Here is a 6,000-nt window from a genome sequence, read left to right on the forward strand (position 1 = left end):
CACCTTGTGACCCCCACTCCTGCCCGCCAGAGAACAACCCCCCTTTGACTGTAATTTTCCTGTACCTACCCAAATCTTATAAAACGGCCCCACCCCTATCTCCCTTCGCTGAGTCTCTTTTTGGACTCAGCCCACCTGCGCCCAGGTGAAATAAACAGCCTTGTTGCTCACACAAAGCCTGTTTGGTGGTCTCTTCACGCGGACGCGAGTGAAAGTTATTGCCTCTCTTTTGAATAAAAACTATTTTAGCCAGAGTGAGGTGATGTCTCATCACAGTTTGGATTTGCATTTCTCTGATGATCAATGATATTCAGCACCTTTTCATATACCTCTTTGCCATTCGTATGTATTTTTTTGAGAAATGTCTATTCAGATCTTTGGCCCATTTTTAAATAGGTTATTAGATTTTTTCCTGTAGAGTTGTTTGAGCTCCTTATATATTCTGGTTATTATTCCATTGTCAGACGTATATAGCAAATATTTTCTTCCATTCTGTGGGTTGTTGTTTCACTTGTTCATTGTATCCTTTGCTGTGCAAACGCTTTTTAACTTGATATAATTCCATTTGTCCATTTTTGTTTTGGTTGCCTGTACTGTGGGGTATTACTCAAGAAATGTTTGCCCAATCCAATGTTGTGGAGAGTTTCCCCAGTGTTTTATTTCACAGTGTCATAGTTTGAGGTCTTATATTTAAGTTTTTAAAATCAATTTTGACTTGATTTTTGTATATGCTGACAGAAGTCTAGTTTCATTCTTCTGCATATGGATATCCAGTTTTCCGAGCACCATTTATTTATTGAAGACACTGTCTTTCCCTAGCGCATGTTCTTGGCGCCTTTGTCAACAATGAGTTCACTGTAAATGTATGGATACGTTTCTGGGATCTCTATTGAGTTCCCTTTGTCTACGTATCTGTTTCTATGCTAGCACTATGCTGTTTTGGTTGCTACACCTCTGTAGTATCCTTTGAATGCAGATAATGTGATTCCTCCAGTTTCGTCATTGTTGCTCATGATAGCTATGGCTATGCTGGTTCTTTTGTGGTTCCGTATAAATTTTAGAATTGTTTTTTCTATTTCTATGAAGAATGTTTTTGGTATTTTTATAGGAATTGGAATGAGTCTGAAGATTGCTTTGGGCAATACGGACATTTTAACCATATTGATTTTTCCAATCCAAGAACATGGAATATATTTCCATTTTTTGTGTTCTCTTCAACTTCTTGCATTAATGTTTCACAGTTTTCATTGTAAAGATCTTTCACTTATTTGCTTAATTCCTAGGTATTTAATTTTATTTGCAGATATTGTAAACAGGATTACTTTTTCTTTTTCAGATGGTTCGCTGTTGACATATAAAACTGCTACCCATTATTGTATGTTGATTTCATATCCTGCAACTTTACTGAATTTATCAGTTCTAATAGTTTTTTTGGTGGAGTCTTTGGGATTTTTTCCAAATATAAAATCATATCTTCTGCAAGCAAGAATAATTTCACTTCTTCCTTTGCATATTTTATGCCTTTAATTTATTTCTCTTGTCTGGTTGCTGTAGCTAGGACTTCCAGTACTATTTGAATAACAGTGGTGAAAGTGGTCTTCCTTATCATGTTCCAGATCTTAGAGGAAATGCTTTCAATTTTTCCCCTTCAGTATGATACTACCTGTGGGTCTGCCATATATGGCTTTTACTGTCTTTTGGTGTGTTCTAACATCCCCAGTTTTTTGAGAGTTTTTATAGTGAAGAGATGTTGTATTTTATCAAATGGCTTTCTCAAGTTCCATTGAAATGTTCATATGGTTTTGTTTTGTTTTTTTTTTTTGTGACAGTCTCACTCTGTCACCCAGGCTGGAGTGCAATGGCCCGGTCTTGGCTCACTGCAACCTCTGCCTCCTGGGTTCAAGCGATTCTCCTGTCTCAGCCTTCCAAGTAGCTGGGATTACAGGCATGTGCCACCACATCTGGCTAATTTTTTGTATTTGTAATAGAGATGGGGTTTTACCATTGTTGCCCAGGCTGGTCTCAAACTCCCGACCTCAAGTAATCCACCTGCCTTGGCCTCCCCAAGTGCTGGGGAAATGTTCATATGGTTTTTTATTTTGTTTTGTTTTGTTTTTGAGACAAAGTTTCACTCTTGTTACCCAGGCTGGAGTGCGATGGCACTATCTTGGCTCACTGCAACCTCCGCCTCCCGGTTCAAGCGATTCTCCTGCCTCAGCCTCCCAAGTAGCTGGAATTACAGGTGCCTGCCACCATGCCCGGCTAATTTTTGTATTTTCAGTAGAAACAGGGTTTCACCATGTTAGCCAGGCTGGTCTTGAACCCCTGACCTCAGGTGATCCTCCCATCTGGGCCTCCCAAATTGCTGGGATTACAGGCGTGAGCCGCTGCACCTGGCCCACATGGTTTTAATCTCTCATTCTGTTAATACAGTGTTTCACATTGATTGATTTGCATGTGTTGAGCCATCCTGGCATTCCTGGCATAAATCCCAGTTGGCCATAATGAATGATCTTTTTATTGTGTTACTGAATTCGGTTCTAGTATTTGGTGAAGGATTTTTTGCATAAGTGTTCATCAGGGATATTAGCCTATGGTTGACTTTTTTTGATGTATCTTTGTTTGGTTTTGGTATCACAGTCATACTGGCCTTGTATAATGAGTTTAAAAGTATCATCTTGTCCTCTATTGTTTTGAATTCTTTGAGTAGTATCAATATTGGCTCTTCTTTAAATGTTTTCTAGAATTCAGCAGTGAAGCCACTGGGTCCTAAGATTTTTCTTGCTGGGAAACTTTTTAATACAGCTCCAATCTCATTACTTGTTATTGGTCTGTTCAGGTTTTGGATTTCATTGTGGTTCAATCTTGGTAGGCTGTATATCTAGGAATTTATTCATTTCTTCTAGATTTTTTAATTTATCGGCATACAGTTGCTCATAGTAGCCACTAATGATCCTTTGAATTTATGCAGGATCAGTTGTAATGTCTCCTTTTTCACTTCTGATTTTGTTTGGGCCATTTTTCTTCTTTTTTTTCTTTTCTTTTTTTTTTGAGACAGAGTCTGGCTCTGTCCCCCAGGCTGCAGTGCAGTGGCACCATCTCGGCTCACTGCAAGCTCCGCCTCCTGGGTTCACGCCATTCTCCTGCCTCAGCCTCCCGAGTAGCTGGGACTACAGGCGCCTGCCACCATGCCCTGCTAATTTTTTTGTATTTTTAGTAGAGACAGGGTTTCACTATTTTGGCCAGGATGGTCTCGAACTCCTGACCTCGTGATCCGCCCACCTCGGCCTCCCAAAGTGCTAAGATTACAGGCTTGAGCCACCGCGCCCGGCCATTTTTTTTTTCTTAATTAGTTTGGCTAACAGTTGTGGAATTTTGTTTGTCTTTTTTAAAAAAATAACTTTTCATTTATCTTTTGTATTCTTTGTTTCAATTTTATTTATTTCTGCTATGATATTTATTATTTCTTTTCTTCTACTAATTTTGGATTTGGTTTGCTCTCCCTTTTCTAGTTGTTTAAGATGCATCATTAGGTTGTTTATTTTTCTATTTTTCTACATTTCTTATGTAGACACTTAGAGCAATAAACTTCTCTCTTTGTACTGCTTTCACTATATCCCATATGTTGTGAAATGTTGTGTTTCCATTATCATTTCTTTCGATAATTTTTACATTTCCTCCTTAATTTCTTCATTGACTCACTGGTTGTTCAGGAGCATATTGTTTAATTTCCATATGTTTGTATAGTTCCAAAATTCCTCATTATTCATTTCTAGTTTCATTTCTATTTCAATCTCTTTGTTAATTTTATCTGGTAGGATTCTGAATTCCTTCTCTGTGTTATCTTGCATTTCTTTGCGTTTCCTCAAAACAGCTATTTTGAAGTTTCTATCTGAAAAGTCACATATCTCTGTCTCTCCATGATTGGTCACTGGTGTCTTATTTAGTCCATTTGGTGAGGTCATGTTTTCCCGGATGGTCTTGATGCTTATGGGTGTTCATTAGTGTCTGGGCACTCAAGAGCTAGGTATTTATTGTAGTCTTTGTAGTCTGGGCTTGTTTGTACCCATCCTTCTTGGGAAGTCTTTCCAGGTATTTGAAGGGACTTGGTTATTGCGATCACTTAATGGTCACTGCAGCTGTATCTGCATTAGGGGACACTCCAAGCCCAATAATGCTGTGGTTCTTACAGACTCATAGAAGTATCACTTTGGTGGTCTTGGATAAGATCCAGAAGAATTTTCTCGATAACCAGGCAGAGACTCTTGTTCTCTTCCCTTACTTTCTCCCAAACCAACAGAGTCTGTCTCTGTGCTAAACTGCCTGGAGCTAGGGGAATGGTGACAGAACTACCCTTATTGCCACCACCACTGATAGGGCACTGGGTCTCACCCAAGGCCCACTATAACCACTCCCTGGCTACCACCTATATTCACTTATGGCCCTAGGGCTCCATAATCAGCAGGTGGCCAATTCAGACAGGCTTGTGTTCTTCTCTTTAGGGTGGGCTCTGGGAAGTTCCAGAGATGCCATCTGGGAGCCAGGTTCTGGAGTTGGAAACCTTGGAAATCTACCTGTTGCTCTATTCTTTTAAGGCTTAGTTGGCATCCAGACTACAAGAAAAGTCCTTTTCACTCTTCCCTCCCTTTTGCACAGGCCAAGAGTCTCTCCCAGTAGCCACCACAACCTCAGGCTTGTGGGAAGTACTTCCAGGTGTTCACTTTAGGCCCACAGGCTCTTCAGTCAGCTTCTGGTTAATGCTGCCAGGCTTGGAACTCTCCCTTCAGGGCTGTGGGCTCCCTGTGGTCCAGGGCAGGTCCAGAAATGCCATCTAAGAGGCAAGGCCTGGAATTGGGGACCCCAGGAATCCACTTGGTGATCTACCCCATTCTGGCCAGGCTGGTACCTAAGCTGCAAGTCAAAGTCCCATCTACTCTTCCTTCTGCTTTTCTCAAGTAGTTTTTGCCCCATAGCCTCCACAGCTGGGAATGTGCTGAGTCACATTTGAAGCCAGCACATCTCAGAGTCTCACCCAAAGCCCATGGCGTATACTACCTGGCTACCGCTGTTGATTATTCAGGGCCCACGGGCTTCTGATTCAGCAAGTGTTTAGTCCTGCCAGGACTCAGTCCCTCCCTTCAAGGCAGCAGGTTTCCAGAAGGCCCAGAGTGTGTCTAGAAATGTTATCTGGGATCTAGGGCCTGGAAAGGGGCTTGGCAACTCTGCGTATTCTAACTCTGGGATTGGAGGAGGTGTGGCACAAGCGCTTTCTTGGCCAGGGTGGTGTCTCACTAGATCACATGCCCCCTCACCAAGTCTACTGGCTCTGAGCCCAGCACAGCACCAGGACTTGCCTAGAAGTTGCAGTCATTGTGGTATAGACTACCTTTCAAGTTTGTTTAGAATCTCAGAGCACTCTGGCCTGCAGTGGCGAGGCTTGCTGGATCTCAAGTTCCAACTACTGGGATGGCCAATTTCCCTCTGCCTAGGGCTGGTCTACATGCTCCCTTTGTCAACAGTGGCTGAGTTCTGTCCAGTGTTGCTTTCTGCTATGACAGGGCAACACTGAGTTCCAATGTAAAGTCCCACAATTACTATGCCCTCCCTCCCCCAAGTGCACAGATTCTCTCTCCATGCCATGAGGCCACTGCCAGGGAATGTGGAAAAGATGGTGCCAGCAGATCAAGATCGTCTTTTCTACCTTCTTTAGAGTTTCTTTCAGTGATATTAAGTTAAAACCTGGTACTAGGATCACTCACCCGATTTTTGGTTCGTATGAAGTTTCTTTTTTGTGTAGATGGTTGTTAAATGTGTTCTTCCTATGGGGAGGATAATCAGTGGAGGCTTCTATTCAGCCACATCGCTCCACCTCCAATTTCTACATTTTTATTAAAAACTGGCATGATATAAAGAAAATAATACAAGCTTTGAAGCTGGGAAAACAATTTTTAATCCTGGCTTCTCAACTTGTTATGGACCTTTGCCAAGTTAATGTATTTG

The sequence above is a fragment of the Symphalangus syndactylus genome, chromosome X (assembly GCF_028878055.3).
Source record: "Symphalangus syndactylus isolate Jambi chromosome X, NHGRI_mSymSyn1-v2.1_pri, whole genome shotgun sequence".
Classification (NCBI taxonomy): domain Eukaryota; kingdom Metazoa; phylum Chordata; class Mammalia; order Primates; family Hylobatidae; genus Symphalangus; species Symphalangus syndactylus.